We start from the raw sequence: 12198 nt of genomic DNA on the forward strand, positions 1-12198 counted from the left end.
TGAGAAAAAGCAGGACCCCAGAAGCCTCTGTGTGATGTAGGGAAGGAGGAGTAGTATTCCCTGCCAGAGCTTGAAGAAGCAAAGTCTCCACCATGGTAGGGACGAAAATCCCTTCTGGAATTGGAATCCTGCCATCTGTAAACTTTGTTTTGGAGGTAGTCCTCGGTGTCTCTCAGGTATTTCTTGCGCTTCCTCTGTTCTAACTCTCTGCGATATCCGTCTATCTGATTCTTCAAGGTGTCCTTTAAGGTAGTAAATTCCTCTGATTTAATGGAGTCTTTCAGCTGTTGCTCAATGATTTCAATTTCTGTTTTAATCTGCGTGGTGGCCCGTTGAAGACGATCAATGGTCAGCAAGATTATGTCCATAGAGCATTTGTTTATAATTTGCTCAAAGTGTTTGTAATATTCTTTGTCTTCTGAGAAATGGGTGGGACGTAGATTAACCCTAAATCCCCTGGGGATCTCAATAACCCTCCAGGCCGCCCTATTGTGGTCTCTACCAATTCCATTCGCTCGCCCTGTCAATTATCTTAGAAAAAAACTTGACCCTCTTAACTAAACAAACCAAAGCATTTCTCCTGGACACATCCGACTTTCTTAAATCCATATCAGACATCAAAGATGTAACACAAGAGACATGGTTAGTCACTATAGATGAATCTAAAATACCAAGAACCACACCACAACATGAGAATACCAGAAGAATACCTTTTGTAAGAACTTACCACCCCCTGCAGTTTAACCCCTTAAGGACTGAGGGGTTTTCGGTTTTTGCACTTTAGTTTTTTCCTCCTCACCTTTTAAAAATCATAATCCTTTCAATTTTGCACCTAAGAATCCATATGATGGCTTATTTTTTGCGCCACCAATTCTACTTTGCAGTGACATCAGTCATTTTACCCAAAAATCTACAGCGAAACGGAAAAAAAATCATTGTGCGACGAAATTGAAGAAAAAACGCCATTTTGTAACTTTTGGGGGCTTCCGTTTCTATGCAGTACATTCTGATCTTTATTCTGTAGGTCCATACGATTAAAATGATACTCTACTTATGTAGGTTTGATTTTGTCGTACTTCTGGAAAAAATCATAACTACATGCACGGAAATTTATACGTTTAAAATTGTCATCTTCTGACCCCAATAACTTTTTTATTTTTCTGCGTATGGGGCGGTGTGAGGGCTCATTTTTTGCACCGTGATCTGACGTTTTTAGCAGTACAATTTTTGTATTCATTGGACTTTTTGATGGCTTTTTATTCATTTTTTCATGATATAAAAAGCAACCAAAAATACGTTATTTTGGACTTTAGAATTTTTTGGCGCGTACGCCATTGACCGTGCGGTTTAATTAATGACATATTTTTATAGTTTGGACATTTACGCACGCGGTAATACCACATATGTTTATTTTTATTTACATAGGTTTTTTTTATGGGAAAAGGGGGGTTTGAACTTTTATTAGGGAAGGGGTTAAATGACCTTTGTTAACTTTTTTTTTTCACTTTTTTTTTGCAGTACTATAGCTCCCATAGGGAGCTATAGCACTGCACACACTGATCTCCTATGCTGATCCCTGCAGCATAGATAGGGGCTCCCTGCAGCGAGATAGGGGCTCAATTGCTCAAGCCTGTAGTTCAGGCTTGGAGCAATCAAACCCCGATCGGACACCGCGGACACAGGTAAGGAGACCTCTGCCTATGTCCCAGCTGATCGGAACATCGCGATTTTATCGCGATCTCCCGATCAGCCCGACTGAGCTGCCGGGAAGCGTTTACTTTCGTTTTCAGACTCAGCGGTCAACTTTGATCGCCGCGTCTGAAGGGTTAACAGCACGCGGCACAATGATCGGTGCCGCACGCTGTTAGCCCAGGGCCCCGGCTATAATTAGCAGCTGGGACCGACCCGGTGTGATGCGGGGTCACGGCGTGACCCCGTTTGTAACACCGGGAGTGGGCTCAGGACGTACAGGTACGTCCTAAGTCCTTAAGGGGTTAAGATAGACAACATAGTGAGAGAACACTGGTCCATATTACAAAAAAGTTTTCCACAAATTCTGGAATTCACGGCCCCACCATCAATTTGCAACAAAAGATCCCCCAACTTAAAAGACAAATTGGTGAGAGCCGATGTCGGCACAATCAGGAAATTTCCGAAACAACAATTCCTGAAAAGTAGAAAACAAGGAACATGCAGCCATGAAATTAAGCAAGACACCATACACCACCCCCATACTGGCAAACCTATCACCATAAATGGTTTCTTCACTTGCAAGAGCAAAAATGTGGTCTATAGTATTAAATGCCCTTGTGGCCTCCTTTATATCGGCGAAACAGCTCAGTGCATTGGTGATCATATCGATCGCTACAATCGATGATTCATTACAAAAATATAATTTTTCCAATCCCATACCATTTTCAAAAAATATGGATACAATGGCCCTCATTTACTAAGAGTGGAGTGTCGGTTTGTGTTTCTTTTTTGTGTTTTCAACCTTTTTTTCCACTTGGTATTTAGTAATCTGTCGCATTTTTCCCGATTTTTTTGTCGCAGGGAAAAATTCTGTCGCATGGTTCTGTTGCACGTTAATTTCTGTCGCAGGGTTTTCTGTCACACAGTAATTTCTGTCGCACTGTAAATTCTGTCACAGGCAGGTTTATTTCTGTCGCAGGATTTCTTCTACAGAAGTACAGATGTGGGAGGTAAAAAATCCCAGCAGGGGTTTCCTTGACTTTCCAGTGAATATCCGCCTTCGGCACTGGAGCGCTACATCGGCGTGGTGACACAGGAGTCGGGTATAGATTCGTAGTTGCTTTTTATTGAAAATCATAAAAAGTGGCAATACATGGTAGGACTACGTGTTTCTGAGGGGCTCCCTCCTTCCTCAAGTCTGAGTTATGTGTGGATACAGTACTTTATATATACGTATTTGCATGAATACATTAACCCATTAAACATTTGAAGTTTGCTGGGTCTGAATGCCATTGGAGGCAGAGTATGACGTCAGCCTCCGGGCTCTATTGGTGGTGTATAGGAATGAATGGGCTATATCTATTACATTGTGATTTTTGGCCCATTGTGGTCTATGGAGATCTTGCGGCAAATGGGGTAGAAAGCTAAACAGCAGGGTCCTGGTTGTTGTAACATGGATGGGAGACCCTGGTGTAGGTTCAATTCCCGGGTTGATATACATCCTTTATACTTTAATTAGGATAGACATGATTTATTGAACCAAGGTCAATTGGATACCACACATTATCTCCTGTTTCAATTAACCTAGTTGTCAATTTATGGTATCCAACTGACCTAGTTCCCACAGTTCAAACTGCAAGATCTCCATAGACCACAATGGGTCCATTGCTTTCAATGGGCCAAAAATCACAATGTTATATATCTAGCCCATTCATTCCTATACACTACCAATAGACCATTGAGGCTGACGTCATACTCAGCCTCCAATGGCATTCAGACCCGGCAAACTTCAAGTGTTTAATGGGTTAATGTATTCATGGAAATATGTACCGTATATATTAAGTACTGTATCCACACACTGTAACTCAGACCTGAGGAAGGAGGGAGACACATATAGATAGATGTATTAAATGAGTATATATATTTTTATTTTTTATTTTATTTTTTGAATCACCATCATTACTGAAACGATAGGGGGGGCAGGGGGAGTGTTGAAAAAACTCATAAAAAATATGTTAATAAAGCTAAAACCTTGCTTAAAAATAAAATTTTGCAAAAAAGTAAGAATTGCTTGAAAAAGACGAGGCAGGCAAAGGAGCAAACAGCCAAGGTATTTACTCCGCTTTCTGAAACTTTATACATGCTTTAAAGTGTCGTTTTTTCCCCCCAGATAATTCACATGAATTTCAGAGTGGTTTTAGGAAAAGACGAGTGATTTTGGCTAAAACGTAGGGAACACGCCCCTTTTCCCAAAATCAAAGCCCATTTTGTAGGTCTTTTTTTTTGCACTCTGAGTGAGTCAGATTCTGTCGAGTTTTTTCTGTCGCACATTCTGTCGCACGTTCTGTGCGACAGAATTTAGGCACATAACCCTACAAAAAGAGTCAGAATCATGTTAGTAAATGAGGGCCAATATCTTGCAGTTAAAATTTCAGGTTCTTGAAGAAGTCAATTTACCAAAAAGACGTTTAAGACAAAGGGAGGCTTTTTGGATTCACAGACTCAACACTATTGAACCTAAAGGCCTTAACAAGCTTCTTACTGTACAAACTACATTACTTTGATTTTATGGATGTTACTGCTTATCATACATTTGTCTTTTGCACGCTGTCTAATTTATTCTTTCATTCTTTCTAGATAAATGTATGTGACCCTGTTGGATATATAGCTTAGCATGGGAGTCCACGGAATCTAGTTATTCTAATATAGCTAATATATACTGTGTTGTTCTGTTCATTCCCCCTTTTCTCCCCTTCTACCACGTGTATTTGTTTTTGTTTACCTGTTCTATGTGCCTTTGATATGTGAGGTTTTCTTGTGGCGCTCTCATCCTCCCACCACATGACATATTTACCTGACGCCGGAGAAATGTACAAAAACATGCTATCCATCATGCTTGCATACAATTGAGAAAGGCTGCATTTGCCAAAACGCGTCTTGTTACGTGTATAATACATGCTGTATTACAAATAAATATTTTATTTGCATCAAAGCCGCTGGTGCCGGGATTTCTTCTTGTTCCATTGGATTTATATGATCCACGAGCACGGCGCACCATACCCTAGTGCCGTCCTTCCCTACACAGACAATACTCAGGTAGGCTGTTGCATTTAAGGGAACCAAAGTGTACCAAGAAGATGTGCCCTAAACCATTACACCACCGCCAACAGCCTGAACCGTTGATAAAAGGCAGGAAGGATCCATGCTTTTATGTTGTTTACATCTGCCATCTGAATGTTGCAGCTGGAATTGATACTCATCAGACCATCAAATGTTCTTTCACTCTTTCACTGTACAATTTTAGTAAGCCTGTGCTATTGTATCCCCAGTTTCCTGTGCTTAGCTAACAGGAGGGCCCACCATGTGGTCTTCTTCTGCTGTAGCATATCTGCTTCAAAGTTCAACATGATGTTTGTTCACAGATGTTAATCTGCATACGTTGGTTATAATAAGTAGCTATTTGAGTTACTGTTGCATTTCTGACATCTCAAACCAGTCTGTCAATTCTCCTCTGACATCAACAAGGTATTTTTGTCCACACAACTGCTGCTCGCTGGATATTTTCTCTTTTTAGTAAATTTTTTTGTAAACCCTAGAAACCCTGGTTGTGCATAAAAATCCCAGTAGATGAGCAGTTTCTGAGATACTCAGACCAGACCATCTGGCACCAACATTCATGCCACATTCCAATTCACTTAAAGGAAAACTGTCAGAATAGTCAGTAAATCCCCTTACTTTCCTATTTTGATGCTCGGTTTGAACTTCAGCAAGTTGTCTTGACCACATGTGGTGTCCCAGTACCGTATTGCATACCGTATCTAGTGTAGAGGCCCCCAAAGTCAGAGTAACTACGTTCAGGTGGGGTTCCTCAGGTTGGACAGCCCCTAGTCTCCTCTCCTAAAGTCTATGTTTAGTGATAATAAATGTATATATTTAATAATTATTAGAGGTGCACCGAAATGGAAATTTCAGAACCGAAACGAAACCGAAATAAAAAAAAAATGTCCGGCCGAAACCGATACCGAAACCGAAAATGACTTCTCCCCGTCTTCTGGTAAAATGCAGCGCTCCGCTCATTAGATCAGATTAGATTCCCCCACATTAGATTGCCAGTTCCCCCACATTAATAGGCAGCTCCCCCACAATAGTAGGCAGCTCCCCCACATTAATAGGCAGCTCCCCCACAATAGTACGCAGCTCCCCCACAATAGTAGGCAGCTCCCCCACATTAATAGGCAGCTCCCCAACAATAGTAGGCAGCTCCCCTAAAATAGTAGCAGTTCCCCCACAATAGTAGGAAGCTCCCCGACATTAGGTCAGCATTTCCCCCACAATAGTAGGCAGGTTTCCCACAATAGTAGGCAGTTCCCCCACAATATTAGGCAGCTCCCCCCAACAATATTAGGCAGCTCCCCCCACATTTGTAGGCAGCTCCCCCCCACATTAGGTCAGCAGTTCCCCCACAATAGTAGGCAGCTCCCCCCAACAATATTAGGCAGCTCCCCCCACATTTGTGGGCAGCTCCGCCCCCACAATAGTAGGCAGTTCCCCCACAATATTAGGCCGCTCCCCCCAACAATATTAGGCAGCTCCCCCCACATTTGTAGGCAGCTCCCCCCCAACAATATTAGGCAGCTCCCCCCACATTTGTAGGCAGCTCCCCCCCACATTAGGTCAGCAGTTCCCCCACAACAGTAGGCAGCTTCCCCCCACCCCACAGACATACAGCTTCCAGCCATATACAGTGTATGGCTGGAGGCTGTATGTCTGTACTGCTGCCCCCACAGTGATCCGGTCACCGCTCCTCCGGCCCGGGATCACATCTACTGCTATGGCCCATGGACCATAGCAGTAGGTGCCGGGACCGGAGGAGCGGCGACCGGAACACTGAAGAAGATGACGTGCCGCCGGTCACTTACCAGGCCCCCGGCCAGCGCGCGTTCTCCTGCGACGATCCTGCGGTCCTCCTGCGTCTCTATGGTTGTACGCACGGGACATCAGTGATGTCCCGTGCGTACAACCATAGAGGCGGAGAAGCGAAGGACTGAAGGAGTATCGCAGGAGGACGCCGGGGAATGGTGAGTGACCAGCGGACATCCTTATGTCCCGAAAAGTTTTTTCAGGACACAGGGATGTCTGGGATAGGAATACTTCTTTTTTTGTGCCCGGGCCGGCTCCCGTGTGTGGCTGCAGGCGGGGGCCGACCAGAGCATATAAAAACTAATACTGTATACTAAAAACCAGGGGGCCTCCAGCTGTTGTGAAACTACAACTCCCAGCATGCCCGGACAGACTTTGCCGGTCCGGGCATGCTGGGAGTTGTAGTTTCACAACAGTTGGAGGCCCCCTGGTTTTTAGTATACAGTATTAGTTTTTATATGCTCTGGCCGGCCCCCGCCTGCAGCCACACATGGGAGCCGACCCGGGCACATAAAAAGAAGTATTCCTATCCCGGAGAGCGCGCCCCCCCCAGATGTTGCACCCGATGCGGCCGGCCCCCCCTGCTACGCCTCTGGCACTGGCAGTGTTTGTAACTTGTGCTGTGGGCGGGCAGGGGAGGTGGGTCATTATCGGCAAATTTTTTGTTGTTTCGGCATTTCCCCAAAATAGCTATTTTCGGCCGATATGTATATTGGTGCATCCCAAATAATTATATATTCTATATTAATGTATAGTACTTACCTTGTTCAGCGTCGCAGGACCTTCGGTCATGTGACCATGCTTGTAACCTCTATGGTATGTTGTAGGACCATAGGAGGTCCTTGGGTCACGTGTTACCCACAAATCTCTGTAATGGTGATTGACATCAGTATGGACCATTTAGCGTTAGTCCAGCCCCTGCCCATATAAGGGAGCTGCATCCAATTATCGCTCTCTTGGGTTGCTGCTCTCGTGGATGCCGGACTAACAGGATGGTGCTACGCAACTTTCAAAGACACGCTAGGCCTCAAAACCTCCGGCCTCAGCGGAACCAAAACCATGAGTTCAAATTTAAATCCCCGCTAAAGCTGGCGTGACTATTGGACCGCAACTAAACCCTAAATCCAGTGGAGAAACGCATAGTACTAAAAGACTCTTAATGCTAAAGTCCCAACCTTTGTCACTCTCCAAGGAAAAGCTGTTGTTATACTCAGATACTGTTGTATTATTGAAGCTTTGCAGAAAATCTCCAGTAAACGTTAATGCTGTTTCAGAAACTCTCCAGTTGTGGACAATCTATTCTTCTTATCTCCCTCCCTATCGGTCTTGGGAAGGGTGGCGGTAGGAAAAGCGTTATTGAGGAACCCTCACCCTGGTGTCACGAATAGCAAGGGTTAACAAGCACCCTTTAATTGCTGCACAGCTACACTCCCCATACCCTACACCCCCCAGGCTATCACACACATATACATGCCTAAATGCATTTAGTTTCTGCCATGTGATTGGCTGATAAGATTTGTGTAAAAAAGCTATTGAACAGGTGTACATAATAAAGTGGCCAGTGAGTCTATATGTAAATAAAATAATATATTCAGATCTCAACACTCAATCTCCTGAAATTACAGTTATTACCAATGCAACATGCAGTACCTGACCAACAGTATGCATTCATTTAGAGAGTCAAGTAAATGGCATATATATTCTACTCATCCATAAACACATAAAGGTTACAGAATCAACAGACCCATGTGTAAATGTTTTTTAGCTTTTGGTTGCATATACGTTTACACTGACCCACATACACTTCCTGTGGGACGCACACCCCATCATTGAGTATGCTTATGTATATGCTGACACACATTTAAACTTAGACTATGTACAGTATATACAGTACTGAAATATTACTCAACTTATTTTATATACACACACAAAAGGCACACAGAGTAAATCAATACAAATTAAGAACACTGCATAATATATTCAATGTATACAGTACATGTGAACATACCCTAAGAGAATTTCTATCTAAGAGGAATAGAAGGTAGAACTATAGCTCAGTATTATGCAGGAGATCAGTGTTGCAGGTATTGGAGTGTGCAAACAATGCAAATCAATAGTAGGTGGTGCTCTGCTAAAAAACAGATCTAACTATAGTTCTAAAATGCAAGAAGAAGATGTATAGTGGAACTCACCCTTTCCGATTAAAATGTTGATTCTTTATTTCATTAACAAAAAAATCATGGCAGCGGTAGACGTGGGTAAACAACAGCTATGATCGCTTCATGCCTCCTGGCACTTTATCAAGCCATGTCATATCCTAAGGGAATGCTCAAAGGAGCCATTGTCAAAACCTCACAATGATTACTGGTCTCTGGGCATATTGACCCCTCAATGGGTGAATCTCACTAAATAATATCAATACATACTCCAGTGGTCCACCTTCAGCACCTGACACACCAGTCATTCAATGTATGATGACCTCCCACAGAAGAGACTGCAGCATTGACTTATGATGCCCCTGTGCAGTGCTGAAGTGAGTAGTGAGCACTGCTGACTCACACAGCACAGCATTTGGACCCACAATGATTATGTATACTTGTAATAAATACATTTTAAAGAATAAAATAACAGAATTGAGTTATTGGGGAAAGGCATTAGCAGTAGAAAGATGGAAGTGCTCATGTCGCTGTACAGAGTACTGGTGAGACCTCACTTGAAGCATTGTGCGCAGTTCTGGAGATTGTTTCTCCAGAAGGATATAGATACTCTAGAGAGAGTTCAGAGAAGAGTTACTAAACTAGTACATGGATTGCAGGATAAAACTTAAGAGCAAAGGTTAAAGGGCCTTAACATGTACAGCTTGGAGGAAAAACGAGACAGAGGGGATATGATAAAACTTTTAAAGGAAAACGGTCACCCGTTCACCCTCACTAAACCCAATACACCGGGATATAGTGCGGGTGAACGGGAGAACGATGCGGGGTCCCTGATTCATATACGTACCTGCAGTCTGGCGCCTGGTCCCTCTTAAGATCCTCTTCTGTCTTAAGTGAATTGCACGCTGGAGGCGGGTCTGCCGGCTGGATTTGAATATTCATGGTGCTGGACAAGTTGTACTTTATAATGACACCTTTTTGGGGTTCATATATCTTATTGGTCAATTTTTATTAACTCTTTTTTTTTTTTTGTAGGGGAAATGGAAAAATGCAATTTTGTAATACCTTCTCATTTACTCCATTCACCGTACAGTAAAAACATTACAGCTATATTCTGTGGGTTAGTATGATTACAGCAATACCAAAATGTATATAGGTTTTTATTTACATTTTAGCACATTGCATACCTACCTCCCAACTTTTGCTGAGAGCAAAGAGGGACAAGCCATGCCCCCCCAACCTCACTTGCAGCCACGCCCCTAACCATGCCCCCAGTCATGTGCTCTAACAGCCACAATGTCAGTCTGTAACCTTTAGTAGGATCTCCAATACTAACAGACATACAACATACAGTTACATCCAGTGATGTCTTCTCTGATCAGAGTTGTTCACTTTCCTTTTTCTTCTCCATCGAGCTCAGACCGCCATAATTTTTCTTCCTGCTATGACTCCTCTCTGGCAAACATTATGGGAAGAAAACATTTTTTCAAGAACTGTAATGTCCCCCTTTAGAAGAGTGTGTAGCAACAGAAGTTCCCCACATTAGGTAGGCAGCAGATGTTCCCCACATTAGGTAGGCAGGAGAAGTTCCCCACATTAGGTAGGCAGCAGTTTCCTCCATAGTAGGCAGCAGTTTCCCCCATAGTTGGTAGCAGTACCCCCATAGTAGGCAGCAGTACCCCCATAGTAGGTGGTAGTTTCCCCATAGTAGGCAGTAGTTTCCCCATAGTAGGTGACAGTATAGACATAGTAGACAGCAGTATCCCCATAGTAGGCAGCAGTTACCCCATAGTAGGCAGCAGGTTCCCCATAGTAGTCAGCAGTCCCCCCCTTTAGTAGGTAGCAGTTTTGCCATAGTAGGTAGCAGTTATCCTATAGTAGGCAGCACTACCCCAATATTCGTGAGCAGTTCCTCCATAGTAGGCAGCAGCAGTTTTCCCCATAGTAAGCAGAAGTACAGCAGTAGCAAATATAAGCCGTTATGTCTTTGCTTAGGGCTTATACTAATGCACCCTTTTATCTTGCTGGGTAGCATTAGGGTTTCACCTGTGAGGCCTGCTATAAATGAACCAACCAGGGTGGGGCTTGTAGCTTGTCTACTCCCTCCCATTGTATGTGTGCTTAGATTCACACTGGAGGTGACTGAGGAGCAATCTGCAAGTCGGGCCTATGGCTGCCGTAATTTGGTTCCTGGTTTTATTTATCTTGCCAGGTAGGTTAGTTGATAGGACCCGCACCATTTGAGAAACCTTGGCGTGGTGTGCGGGCTCAAGTGTGTCCTTCATATAAGGATATACTGGCTAATGTCTCAATTTTACATCAGTTTTGAGGGTTAGCTAATGTCAATGTTTACATTAATCACAGTTGTGAAACCACATTGTGATCCATAGGTGCAGGTCCTCCACTCCAACGTAGGTGCACAATTGCACTTGGAGTTGAGCACCTTGTATCACCTTAGATCACATCAATGTAAGTGTTTGTTATAAGCAGCAGTACCCCCATATTAAGCAATAGTTTCCATCATAGTACGCAGCAGCAGTTTCCACATAGTAGGCAGCAGCAGTTTCCCCCATATTAGGCAGCAGTTTCCTCATAGTAGGCAGCAGCAGTTACCCCACCCCTCCCTCCCACAGCTCTTCTGTCTTCTTCTTGTGAACTCCAGTGGCTCCCTCAGCATGGCCTCTTCTTTCCTCTTACTCTGCGCTCCGGTGTCTGATGACATCACTCATGCGCCGGAGCTGCCAGAGCACAGAGGAATGTGTTTTCTGGCGAAATGTAGCCACGGGCACATGAGTGATTGACAGGGTGAGGAGCCAATGGCTCTTCACCATGTCAAACTTACCCACAGTTAAATGTGGGACATGTGGGGGCCGCCGGATCTGGGACCGTTAGGAGGTATGCATTGCCACATTAGAAACATTAAAAGTACTAATAAGAATTTGTATTGCCACTTTACAAAATCCTTTTTTATTTTTTTGGCTGATGGCCCTGTTTTACTAGTCCCCCAAGTGGATTGACAGTTATCAGCAATTTGCTGATATAATACACTGCACTGGTACTCTAATACAGTGTATTCTGTCTGTCAACATAACACGGATGCTATTAGGTAGGGTGTGTATATTATGATTATTTCCCACATCTAATTGTAAGGTCTCCTATTGCATGGTTAGGTACATATAACATGAAATGTGCACGTTTGGGGGGTGCATCTAGGGATTACAGTACTCTACTTTTGCCTGTTTCTTGCCTTGCCTTATATCGCTGCTTGTCTTATTATATTTACCTTTGCATAGCTCCTCTCCTGAATGTATTATTAGAGGGTGAGTTGGTATTTATTAATTGCACTTTATTTGTGACAATGTGCATTTAACCCTTGTTTTCCATGCCCCGTCCCCTTTCCCTAGTAGAACCTTTCTTTTGCATTTAAAGC

At 43.4% G+C, this 12198-nt stretch overlaps 1 protein-coding gene and 1 long non-coding RNA gene across 2 annotated transcripts in view; one reads left to right on the forward strand and one right to left on the reverse strand.

Moving 5' to 3' along the window:
* The window catches only part of LOC130282726 (dual specificity protein phosphatase 13-like), a 47515-nt gene extending 38652 nt beyond the window's left edge, over positions 1-8863 (reverse strand). Inside the window, exon 1 of the mRNA XM_056531297.1 lies at positions 8805-8863. The gene's annotated coding sequence lies outside the window, so the exon portion shown is untranslated. The remainder of the gene's footprint in view (positions 1-8804) is intronic.
* The window catches only part of LOC130282727 (uncharacterized), a 32881-nt gene that overhangs the window by 9075 nt on the left and 11608 nt on the right, over positions 1-12198 (forward strand). The gene's annotated exons all lie outside the window — the stretch shown is intronic.

This window comes from Hyla sarda, chromosome 7 (assembly GCF_029499605.1).
Source record: "Hyla sarda isolate aHylSar1 chromosome 7, aHylSar1.hap1, whole genome shotgun sequence".
Classification (NCBI taxonomy): Eukaryota; Metazoa; Chordata; class Amphibia; order Anura; family Hylidae; genus Hyla; species Hyla sarda.